This window comes from Sciurus vulgaris, assembly GCF_902686455.1.
Source record: "Sciurus vulgaris genome assembly, chromosome: X".
In the NCBI taxonomy this organism is placed as follows: domain Eukaryota; kingdom Metazoa; phylum Chordata; class Mammalia; order Rodentia; family Sciuridae; genus Sciurus; species Sciurus vulgaris.
The window spans coordinates 113,888,482-113,901,491 of NC_136471.1; the positions used below are offsets into that span (position 1 = coordinate 113,888,482).

The 13,010-nt window shown below is 35.7% G+C and overlaps 1 protein-coding gene across 2 annotated transcripts in view; it reads right to left on the reverse strand.

Moving 5' to 3' along the window:
* IL1RAPL1 (interleukin 1 receptor accessory protein like 1) overlaps window positions 1–13,010 on the reverse strand; it is a 1,318,779-nt gene that overhangs the window by 1,115,906 nt on the left and 189,863 nt on the right. The window lies entirely within an intron of this gene.

Here is a 13,010-nt window from a genome sequence, read left to right on the forward strand (position 1 = left end):
CACTGTGACATAGAGTTAGGATACTACATCAGCACTGTGATAACCACCACAGTTGACCTGGTAACAGAGATGACTACAAAATGAGTAGTAGGAGTGTTTCAGATACATGGTAGATACACTAGATAGAGGATACACTCATCCCAAGTGAGACTGAGCATGACAGTGCAAGATTGTCACACTACCCAAAACAATACACAATTTATACCTCATGAATTATTTGTGCAATTTTCCATTACATATTTTTAGAGCATGGTTGACTGGAAAACTGAAACTATGGAAAATGTAACCATTACGGGGGTTACTGAATAATCATTTACTGAGGTTCTCATGTAGTTCACACTATCACTGAAACAATTTTAAGACACTTCCAGTTTCTGGAAGGGTGGACCTAAAATTACTTACCTGTTTCACATTAACAAAAGCACTCACCACTTAGCTTCACATAAACCACTATTAAATCATAGGCAGAATAATGACATCATACTAGTTAAGAGCAGTTATGTTTACCTGCTTTCTTAGCCCAGCTTTGCCACCTATCAGTAGTGTGCTTTGGGACACATCATTTATCCTCTCGGTGACTAGTTTCTTTATTTGCAAAGTTTTCTGACAGTATATACAGCATATTGCCTAGAACAGCACTGGCACACAGAAAGAATTTAATAAATGAAATTTGCTGTTGTTATTGTAGTTGATTGCTGTTATTATTAGTAGTAGCATTAATACTATTATATAATCAACTCACATCTACTCCCTTGGAAAATTTCTATATATACCAGTTTTATTTTTCCATCTTTTCCCATATTATTAGCTTATATACTTACTTATATATTTTTCTATTCTGCTAGACTTGACGCCCCTGCAGGGTGAATGTGTATTTTATTCCACTTTTTATTTCTAATTCTAATGAATGCTAGTTGAAAAACTTGATATGTGAACATGAACATGACTTCTATTACATGCAGTTCAATTACAGCATTAAAACTCATCATTTGATAAACTTATTGAGCATATACTACTTACAAGATGCTGTGCTATGGTGAAGTGGGGACACAAAGACAATGCAAGACAGTGTAATAAAGAAGGCTCACAGACCCATAAAGGAGACAAATGCTTACCTACTTGATTACACTGGTTCTGTTGCCATACGGTGAGTATAATGTGCTGAGGGAGTAGAGGGAGCACTCTATTAATTCTGCAGCAGGTTGGATGACTAGTGAAGTCATTGGAAAAGGCTTTCAAAAGAAGAAACCTTTCATGGAGGCCATGAATGAAAGACTTGCTAAGGGAAAGGGAATGCTGGGTCCAGGACAAAGAATGAGTGAAATATTCAGTGCGGTAGGCAGAATAATGCTCCACCATCACCAAACATGTCTACGTGCAAATCCCTGCAACCTGTTACCATAAGTTCAGGATTTTGAGGTGGGAGGTGATATTTCAGGTTCACCTAAATCAACTACAAACTTTCTTAGAAAAGGGCAGCAAAAGTATCAGATTCACACAAAGAAAATATAAGGATAGAAGCCAAAGTCAGAGGTTCCAGTCAGGGGTACTTTGAAGATGAAATAACAGGCCATGAGCCAAACAATGTTTGTTGACTCTAGCAGCAATAAAATTTAAGTAAACTGATTCTTCTCTAGAAATACAGGTTTTCCAACACCTTGATTTTGGCTCATAAGACTCATTTTTTTGATTTATTAACTCCAGAACTATAAGATAAAAATTGAGGCTGTTTCAAGCCACTCAAGTTGGTTATAATTTGTTACAGCAAGAAAAAAAAAAAAAAAAAGAAGTGAAATGGCAACTTTCTGAATGAAGTGCAAATAGACCACAGGTTGTGAACTATAAGGATAGAAGTTGAAAATATCAATATAGCGTGTTAGTACCAAGATATAGTAATAAATTGGAACTTTTCCTTCATGCCACCAAGAATGTTTGTTTGACTCACCTATTATCAAACTTAATTATGCAAGAACATTTTATGCAGTTTTACTTTATCTATTTTTAAATCATGAAAATAATATACATATATTTAACAGTTTCCTCAGGGTATAGAGGATAACTTACCTTAAATTCTTCCTGGCCCCCTTTCACACAATCCCAAAATTCTTACAGTAATGAGATTGAAGAGCCAATGAATGCTCATAAGAGAATAATCTGAATTGTTTCATAAAACATAGGTTGAAGGTAGAAAAAATTAGCTAACAGGCAGTGGAACAGGAAGAGGAGGAAGATAGTTAGCCTTAAGACATAATATTAAATAATGGGAGAACAAAATATATTTCAAAATAAATACAATTCTAAACCAGATCTAAAGTACATAGTTTGAGATATGAGACCTATTATAATACTATTTGCCAATACATACAGATACAGAAGACATTTGGGCAATGAGGATGGAGAGATATGCAAAATTATATTGAATTTAAATTTTCTGTGGAATTATCTTGTATTCTATTTAAAAATATTATCCAAGGGCTCAGAATGGGCTTATAAATAAGCCCACCACTGAGGGTAGAGAAGTTGAAGGATAGCTTTAACAGAGGATGGGGAAGACCAAGACATACACATACAATGAGGCAAAGGATAAACAGGTGGGGCTGGGTTCTGGCTCAGTGGTAGAGTGCTTGCCTAGCATGTGTAAGGCACTGGGTTTGATCCTCAACACCACATATAAATAAATAAATAAAGGTACTGTGTCCATCCACAACTAAAAATTAATGATAAACAGTCAGAAAAAGTAGGTAAAAATTAGAAACCAAGAAATACTAGTATGGGAAATTGGGACACATCCTCTTACAGGCTGAGCAGTACAAGTGAATGAATACAAAGGTAAGTCTGGAAGTGAAATGGAGAGAAGCTGCATTCTTTTATTTTTTGTATTTATAAAGTAGAGAAAATGGGTTTTGGAATGAGAAAGAACTGGATTAAGGAAGCATGTTACTGGGCTGGGGAGACAGCTCAGTTGGTAAAGTGCTTGCCTTGCAAGCACAGGGCCCGAGATTCGATCCCCAGTACCACCAAAAAAAAAAAAAAAAAAAAAAAGCATGTTACTGTATGTTAGGTTAAACAAGATACTTCATATTCATATTTATATGCCTCAGTTTTCTCATCTAGAAAATATGGGCATAACTACCAGTCACATTTATTACTTTTTAACCTGTTTTTCCAATATACTGAAGTGGCAAATTTTTACTTCAAAGTTTTATAAGAATTAAAGAAAATAATTGGCTTTAGAGAGACTATTAGAGTGCTTAACGACATTCAATTTTAGACAATTGTAAAATGCTACTTTTCCCCCCTATGTCTCATTCCCATCCAAACTAGTAATAATTAACTATGTTAAAAAAATGATCCACTTTACTTGATTGAATGCATAAAGCTTTGGCATTGCTACATTCAAGATTAAAGTGACCTTTTTAAATTTAATAAAAAAATATTGAGTATCCATTTGTGTATGACACAGATAAAGCATTTTTCCAAGTGTTCAATTTATATAAAGCAATGCATGTTAAAGTTTTGAGATAGATTCCCTATGGAGAGAACAAACAGAGGCTCTTACAGATGCCGAAACCCAAAGTTACTAAAAAGCATGATATTTAGTCACAGGGAAACTTGTCTGTAACATCAATCTTTGACTATATCTTTGACTATTTGATAATCTTTGACTATTATCCTGAGATAAATAAACAACCTATTAATATATATACAAACTGTCAATTGCCTACATGATTTACATGTTGTCCTAAGTATTGAGATACAAAATGATTTGGAAGTGGATGCTGTGGACAAGGATCACATGAAAGACATGAAGACATTCATGGAAATCAACAATTTTAGTGAAGGGATACATATTACAGAAGGTGAATTTTCAAGAGTCCATGGAAAGACCTAACTGATGCTGAGAGGCGGCATGGTAATGTTTGCAGGGCAACACTGGGCATCGTAAACAGGACAATGGGTTCATTAATGACTTCGGTTAAATGGGTATTACAATTGGTGGGTAAGAAATTATAGGAGTGGAAAACAAAAATAGTATATGGTGCCTTTGTGAAATCATTAGTGAAAATAAGGCTATATACTTGGCATGCAATTTGATATGGATTGAACGTGGGTGGGGGGCATGTGTTTTCATCATCAAATATGAGTTTTAGGTAACTAAAATAATTTTTAACAAACTATCTCAGACACAGTTCTGTGTTTTATTTTTAAAATAATTATAACCAGAATACCATTAATTCCTGTAAAGTCTGGCTGAGGAGGGAATGCTAAGTGTCCAGATTTTTTTTTTATTGTAAACAAATGGGATATATGGTGTTTCTGTTTGAACATGAAGTAAAGGCATACCATTTGTGTAATCATAAATTTACATAGGGTAATGTTGTTTGATTCATTCTGTTATTTTTTCCCTTCCCCTCACCCCGCCCACCCCTCTTTTTCCTCTATACAGTCCTTCCTTCCTCCATTCCTGCCCCCCTCCCACCCCCCATTTTGTGTCATCATCCACTTATCAGTGAGATCATTTGTCCTTTGCTTTTTGAAATTGGCTTATCTCACTTAGCATGATATTCTCCAATTTCATCCATTTGCCTGCAAATGCCATAATTTTATCATTCTTTATGGCTGAGTAATATTCCATTGTGTATATATATATACCACAATTTCTTTATCCATTCATCAATTGAAGGACATCTACGTTGGTTCCACAATCTGGCTATTGTGAATTGAGCAGCTCTAAACATTGATGTGGCTGTATCTCTATAGTATGCTGATTTTAAGTCACTTGGGTATGGGCTGAGGAGTGGGATAGCTAGGTCAAATGGTAGTTCCATTCCAAGCTTTCTGAGGAATCTCCACACTGCTTTCCAGAGTGGCTGCACTAATTTGCAACCCCACCAGCAATGGATGAGTGTACCTTTTTCCCCACATCCTCGCCAACAACTATTGTTGCTTGTATTCTTGATAATCGCCATTCTAATTGGGGTGAGATGGAATTTTAGGGTAGTTTTGATTTGCATTTCTCTTATTACTAGAGATTTTGAACATTTTTTCATATATCTGTTGATTGCTTGTAGATCTTCTTCTGTGAAGTGTCTGTTCATATCCTTAGCCCATTTGTTGATTGGATTATTTGTACTCTTGGTGTAGAGTTTTTTGAGTTCTTTATATATTCTGGAAATTAGTGCTCTCTCTGAAGTATGTGCAGCAAAGATTTTCTCCCACTCTGTAGGCTCTCTCTTCACATTGCTGATAGTTTCCTTTGCTGAGAAAAAGCTTTTTAGTTTGAATCTATCCCAGTTATTGATTCTTGCTTTTATTTCTTATGCAATGGGAGTCCTGTTAAGGAAGTCTGATCCTAAGCCAACATGGTGAAGATTTGGACCTACTTTTTCTTCTATAAGATGCAGGGTCTCTGGTCTGATTTGGAGGTCCTTGATCCATTTTGAGTTGAGTTTTGTGCAGGGTGAGAGAGAGGGGTTTACTTTCATTCTGCTGCATATGGATTTCCAGTTTTCCGAGCACCATTTCTTGAACAGGCTATCTTTTCTCCGTTGCATATTTTTGGCACCTTTGTCTACTATGAGGAAATTGTATTTATTTGGGTTTGTGTCCATGTCCTCTATTCTGTACCATTGATCTACCTGTCTATTTTGGTACCACTACCATGCCGTATTTGTTACTATTGCTTTGCAGTATAGTTGAAGATCTGGTATTGTGATACCCCCCCTGATTCGCTCTTCCTGCTAAGGATTGCTTTAGCTATTCTGGGTTTCTTATTCTTCCAGATGAATTTCATGATTGTTTGCTCTATTTCTGTAAGGTATGTCATTGGGATTTTAATTGGAATTGCATTGAATCTTTATAGCACTTTTGGTAGTATGGCCATTTTGACAATATTAATTCTGCCTATCCAAGAACATGGGCGATCTTTCCATCTTCTAAGGTTTTCTTTAATTTCTTTCTTTAGTGTTCTGTAGTTCTCATTGTACTGGTCTTTCAGCTCTTTTGTTACATTGATTCCCAAATATTTTATTCTTTTTGAGGCTATTGTGAATGGGGTAGTTTTCCTAACTTCTCTTTCTGAAGATTCATCACTTATGTATAAAATGTGCATTGATCTTGTAACCTGCTACTTTACTGAATTCACTTATGAGTTCTAAAAGTTTTCTGGTGGAATTTCCGGGTTCCTCTAAATATATAATCCTATCATCAGCGAACAGGGATTGTTTGAGTTCTTTTCCTATTCATACCCCTTTAATTTCCTTGGTCTGTCTAATTGCTGTGGCTAGAGTCTCAAGGACAATGTTGAATAGAAGTGGTGAAAGAGGGCATCCCTTCTTGTTTTAGTTTTTAGGGGAATGCTTTCAATTATTCACCATTTAGGATGATATTGGCCATGGGCTTAGTGTAAATGGCCTTTACAATATTAAGGAATGTTCCCACTATCCCTATTTTTTCTTTTTAGCTTGAAGGGATGCTGTATTTTATCGAATTCTTTTTCTGTATCTATCAAAATAATCATGTGATTCTTAACTTTAAGTCTGTTGATATGGTGAATGACACTTATTGATTTCCGGATGTTGAACCAACCTTACATCCCTGGGATAAAACCCACTTGATCGTGGTGCAGTATCTTTTTAATATATTTTTGTATGCGATTTGCTAAAATTTTGTTGAGAATTTTTGCATCGATGTTCATTAAGGATATTGGTCTGAAATTTTCTTTCCTTGATGTGTCTCTGTCGAGTTTAGGTATCATAGTGATATTGGCTTCACAGAATGAGTTTGAGAGGGTTCCCTCCTCTTCTATTTTATGGAATACTTTGAGAAGTATTGGAATGAGCTCTTCTTTAAAGGTTTTGTAGAACTCGGCTCAGAATCTATCTGGTCCTGGACTTTTTTTGTTGGTAGGCTTTTGATGACTTGTTCTATTTCATTGCTTGAAATTGATTTATTTAAGTTGTGTATGTCCTCCTGGTTCAGATTAGGTAATTCATATGTCTCTAGAAACTTGTTGATGTCTTCAAGGTTTTCTGTTTTGTTGGAGTATAGATTTTCAAAATAACTTCTAATTATGGTTTGTATTTCACTCGTGTGTGTGGTGATATTTCCTTGTTCATTCCGAATTTTAGTAATCTGAGTTTTTTCTCTCTTTCTCTTTGTTAGTGTGGCTAAGGGTTTATCAATTTTGTTTATTTTTTCAATGAACCAACTATTTTGTTAATTTTTTCAATTGTTTCTTTTGTTTCAATTTCATTGATTTCAGCTCTGATTTTAACTATTTCCTGACTTCCACTGCTTTTGGCATTGTTCTGCTCTTCTTTTTCTAGGGCTTTGAGCTTAAATAAATGTTAAGTCGTTTATTTGTTGATTTTTTTCTTCTTTTGTTGAATGCGCTCCATGAAATAAATCTTCCTTTAAGTACTGCTTTCATAGTGTCCCAGAGATTTGATATGATGTGTCTTTGTTTTCGTATACTTCTAAGAATTTTTTTTATTTCCCTCTGGATGTCTTCTATTATCCATTCATCATAAAATAGCGTATTTTTTAATCTGCAGGTGTTGGAGAAGTTTCTGCTTTTTATTCTGTCATTTATTTCTAATTTCAATCCATTATGATCTGATAGAATACAAGGTAGTATCTCTATCTTCTTGTATTTGCTAACAGTAGCTTTGTGGCATAAAATATGGTCTATTTTAGAGAAAGGTCCATGTGCTGCTGTGAAGAAAGTGTATTCACTCTTTGTTGGATGGTATATTCTATATATGTCCATTAAGTCTAAATTGTTGAGTGTGTTTCTGAGATCTTTGGGTTTTTTATTCAATTTTTGTTTGGAAGATCTATCCAGTGGTGAGAAGGTGTGTTAAAATCACCTAGTATTATTGTGTTGTGGTCTATTTGATTTCTGGAATTGAGAAGGATTTGTTTGACATACATGGATGAGCCAATGTTCGGGGCATAGATTTTTATGATTGTTATGTCTTGCTTCCCTTAAGCAGTATGTAATGTCCTTCTTTATCCCTTCTGACTAGTTTGGCTTGAAGTCCACATTATCTGAAATGAGGATGGATACTCCAGCTTTTTTGCTCTGTCCGTGTGCATGGTATGTTTTTTCCTATCCTTTCACCTTTAGTCTATGGGTATCTCTTTCTATAAGATGAGTCTCTTGCAGGCAGCATATTGTTGGATTTTTCTTTTTATTCCAATCTGCAAGTCTATGTCTTTTGATTGATAAGTTCAGGCCATTAACATTCAGGGTTATTATTGTGATATGACTTGTATTCTCAGTTATTTGACTCATTTTTGTTTTTTGACACGACTTGGTTTCTCCTTTATTTGGCTATTCCTTTAGGCTAGTTCCTCCCATTGCTGATTTGCATCGTTGTTTTTCTTCCTAATGGAATATTTTGCTGAGAATGTTCTGTAATGCCAGCTTTCTTTTTGTAAATTCTTTTAGCTTTTGTTTCTCATGAAAGGATTTTATTTCATCGTCAAATGTGAAAGTAAGTTTTGCTGGGTATAAGATTCTTGGTTGTCATCCATTTTCTTTCTGGGCTTGGTAAATGTTGTTCCAGGCCCTTCTAGCTTTTAGTGTCTGGATTGAAAAATCTGCTGATATTCTTATTGGTTTCCCCCTCAATGTAATTTGATTCTTTTCTTTCACAGCCTTTAAAATTCTGTCTTTATTTTGTATGTTAGGTATTTTCATAATAATGTGCCTTGATGTGGGTCTGTTGTAATTTTGTATATTTGGAGTCCTATAAGCCTCTTGGTTTTCCATTTCATTCTTCATATTTGGGAAATTTTCTGATATTATTTCATTGAATATATTGTTGATTCCTTTGGTTTGTTTCTCTGATCCTTCCTCAATCCCAATAATTCTTAAATTTGGCCTTTTCATGATATCCTATAATTCTTGTAGATTCTGTTCATGATTTCTTACCATCTTCTCTGTTTGGTCAATTTTGTTTTCCAGATTAAATATTTTGTCTTCAATGTCTGTGTTTCTGTGTTCCAGGTGTTCTATCCTATTGGTTATATTTTCTATGGAGTTTTTAACTTGGTTTATTGTTTCCTTCATTTCAAGGATTTCTGGTTTTTTTTTTTCAGTATCTCTCTTTATTGAAATGATCTTTTGCTTCCTGTATTTGCTCTTTTAACTATTGATTGGTGCGATCCTTTAATGCCTGCATTTGCTCTTTCATCTCCTTCTTCAATGCCTGCATTTGCTCTTTCATCTCCTCGTTTGCTTCCCTGATTGTTTTAATTATGTACATTCTGAACTCCCTTTCTGACATTTCTTCTGCTGTGCTGTCATTGGGTTTTATTGATATAGTATCTAGGTTTGTGTGGGACATTTTCTTCCCTTTTTTTCTCATATTGGTCAGATATCAGTCGGACTCTGAGATATTGCAGATTTCCTCTATTGGTTTATAGTGTCCCTATAGATTTCCAGTATATCACCTCCCAGCCTTCAGTAGCCTGAAATCTTGGAGGAACTTGATAATGCAGTGCTTCTGAAGAAAGCTGCCCCTTGCCCGCTACTGGGTCCAGGGCTGGGGCTGGTTTTACGTGGAAATCCTCTCACTGGGCAGGCCTGCTCTGAGAACCTGGCTGTGGATTGGGCCTGCCACTGGAGGGAGCAGGACTGCTTGGGGAAGACTCTAGCTGTCCTGCCCTGCACCAAGAAGCTGCCCACTGTCTGGGCCTGCTGCCTGGGCCGAGCTTCACCCGGTGGGACTCACCCCACAGCTCTATGTTGGTCCGAGTCTCTCAATACCTCCCCTTCTTGAATCCTGAGTTCTGGAGCGACAGGAGATGCAGTCACCCTCTAGTCCACCATCTTGGATCCTTTGTGTCCAGATTTTATAACCAAACCTCAATACTGTTTTCCAAAAGCTAATACATCATCTGACTAAAAGGATGAGGTGTCAATAAAATCTACATTTATATGGTTTCCCTACAAAATGATAAAAAACAAAATACACAAAAGACAAATAACCTTGTCCAAAATGTATGTACCCCTTTATTTAAATATTTTCCAGAGAATTAAACAATATGGAGTTTGTTATGGATAAACCTGCTATAAAATGCCATGGAATGCCCTGCAAACAAACACAGAGGAGCAGTGTCCACAGATACTGCTAGGAAACTGACACACCTTCTGGGTAGAACTGGGTCGGATTGAAAAGTTGGGGAGTATCCAGTAAGGAGAGGGCTTGCTCAGCTCTCAAGAAGTCCCAACCCTGTCCTGCAGCAGATTGGAAGTCAATCGTGTTTAAGAAACTAAATGTTATGACCAACTCTGTATTAAATAGCATTCACCAAATATCCATCTAAGAAATTAATACCACTGATATGAACAATTTTAGAGGAAAGAGGCAAAGAATATACAGTTGGCATAAAATATTTGTATTATTTTAAATTAGTGATACAGAATGAATGATTTTTTAGGAATACAAATTATCAAAATTTACTGAAATAAAACTATGAGCAAATTTAAAAAAAAAAACTTAAAATGCAAAATGATATTAAAGGATGAATTCCAAAAAAAAAGAACTGCAGAAAATAACACAGATATAAGTACTTCCAAACTTTCAAGGAGCCGAGTTTGCTGTAAGGAACAGAAAATTATGACTATGGATGTAAAAATATAGAAACCTTTAAAAACTGACAAACTAAACTGTAAGAACTAAAATAAGGAATTTAATAAACTTTAAAAGCTATAATTACACTTGTAAGAATAGTTAATATTACCACTATGATTTAGCTTTGATTTCAAATTGCTAGGCAGTGAAACAAAATTGGAGACAATAATAATGACTGTAAAAGCAAAAATTAGAATAAGAATAATTCCAATTTTTCATTATTTTTAGTTATGCTTATAAAAACTTAGAATACTTCATTACATTAAAAACTCAGATAATGTACTGTAAGATAAAAGTTTCAAATACTTTGTCAATTTTATCAAAAATGTCAATTGTTTTTCAAATTGATATTCACTTCTAGACTAAATGCAAATGGAACTTCTTTATTGGTGTTACAGTTTTACAAAATAATTAGATTCATTGTAATATATTCATACATGCATAACCCACAATTTTATTCCCTCATACCCTCACTTCCTCCTTTTTTTGTTTTCTGATGAATTAGGACTAAAACATGAATAGGAAAATTATAAAATTTTTGAGGAAAAAGAGGAGGAATTAAGTACAATTTGCCCTCAGAATATCCAAATACCATGTAGGATTCAAAGAAAGATGGTGGATTAGAGTAAAAGTGCACGTGTCAAGAGCTCCTCAACACCAGACCTACAAAATGGTAAGATAGCACCTCAGCAAGGTAGGTAACTGAGGGAACTCACTTAAACCTGATTTTCAACTGTTAAAAAAAAAAATAAAAAAACAATTTATAGAGTCATAGAAGTCAGACAATAATGTGTTGGAGAAACATCAAATTCCACACCCATGAGTCTGCTAGTGGCTAGAGAGAAGGGGAGGAGCAGTGCAGAAGAACAAAGGAGAAGGTGTGGCCAGAGGATAAATACATTATAAGAATAAATAATTGACTTGGGTTAACCTCTGGATTAGAGAGGAAGGCTGATTTTAATAGACACAGAGTTGGTAGGGGAAGAGAATCAGTGAAAGCAATTCCAAAAACTCACACACAGAAGGGGAAGTGTTTGGGGATCAAAAATGGCAGCTGGGTTCCCTGGATACCTGCCACAGCAGAGCTCTCCAACCCTGAGGAAAGCACATATTCACCCTACCATAGAAGGTAACCACCAGCTGAGTTCCTGTTGCTAGGGAAAGTGCACACTCATCCTGGAACTCTCCCTCAAGCTACAGGAGGGGGTGGCTTTCTGGCTGTCCACTGTATTCCCAACAACCGGAAGAGAAAAAAAAAAGAGCACATTCGCTATCAGAGAAAGCAACTGCCCACTGCCTTCCTGTGACCAGGGAAAGTGCAGGCTTGCTGCTGCACTCCCAGCACCTGCAAAAGTCCACCACTACCAACATGAGAGAGGAAATTTGGAACCCATGCAGCTGCCCAAAAAATTCCCAGAAGGCGCCTGAACCAGAGAGACTGAAATAAACACAAAGAAAAGTTTGCTGAAACCATTCAGTCTCTAGATCCTAAGGGGGAAAGCTCCCACTGTTGCTAGAACTACAGCAGCCACACAGTAACACCTGAAATTCAGGGTAGACACCCAGAATTTTATATTCATGGTGGTGAAGGTGAAACTGGTGAAAGTTTTGTCCCTTTATCCTAAATGTGTATTTTACCAGATACCAGAATTCTTCCTCCAACAGGAAATGTAGAACAATACCCAACACCCACCCACGGTATTCCAAAGTTCAATCAAAACTAAACCCCAATTACTGGAATCTCCAATTTAAAACACTACAAGACCCTTGCCACAGAAACAAAACATTTCTCAACACCCAAATTGTGCTACCCTACTACACACTGGGAAACTGAAAGCTGAGATCTACTACAACCAGCTTTGCCTCCTAGCCATAAAAGCTGGCGTGTAAGAGGACACAAAGGTGTTAGTGTCAATAAACCACAGTCCTCCCCTCAAGAGCTACAAAGCCAAAAACAAATACCAAGAATGAAAATCCATCCTGGACAATAGTTTTGACCACCTCAGCAAAAATAAGCCCTTTATTTCTCAGCAATATTTTTAATTTTTAAGAGTTTTCTTTCCTCGTTTCTTCTTTCTTTTCTTTATTCTACCATTTTTAATCTATACATTTTATATTTTTAAATTTTAACTTTTTAATTTTTTTTCAAACATCTTTTCATCATATTGTATTTCTTTTTACTTTTTTCCATTATGTATGATTTTGTGTGCAGGTGTATGTGTATATGTACTCACTGTGTGAATACATTTGAAAAAATATATGTATATTCACATAATTGTATTTTCAAATTAATTTCTTCCTTCTGCACCTGTTTATGATTTAGCCTTGATTTGTCTTATGTTCGGTTCAATTATATATGGCCTT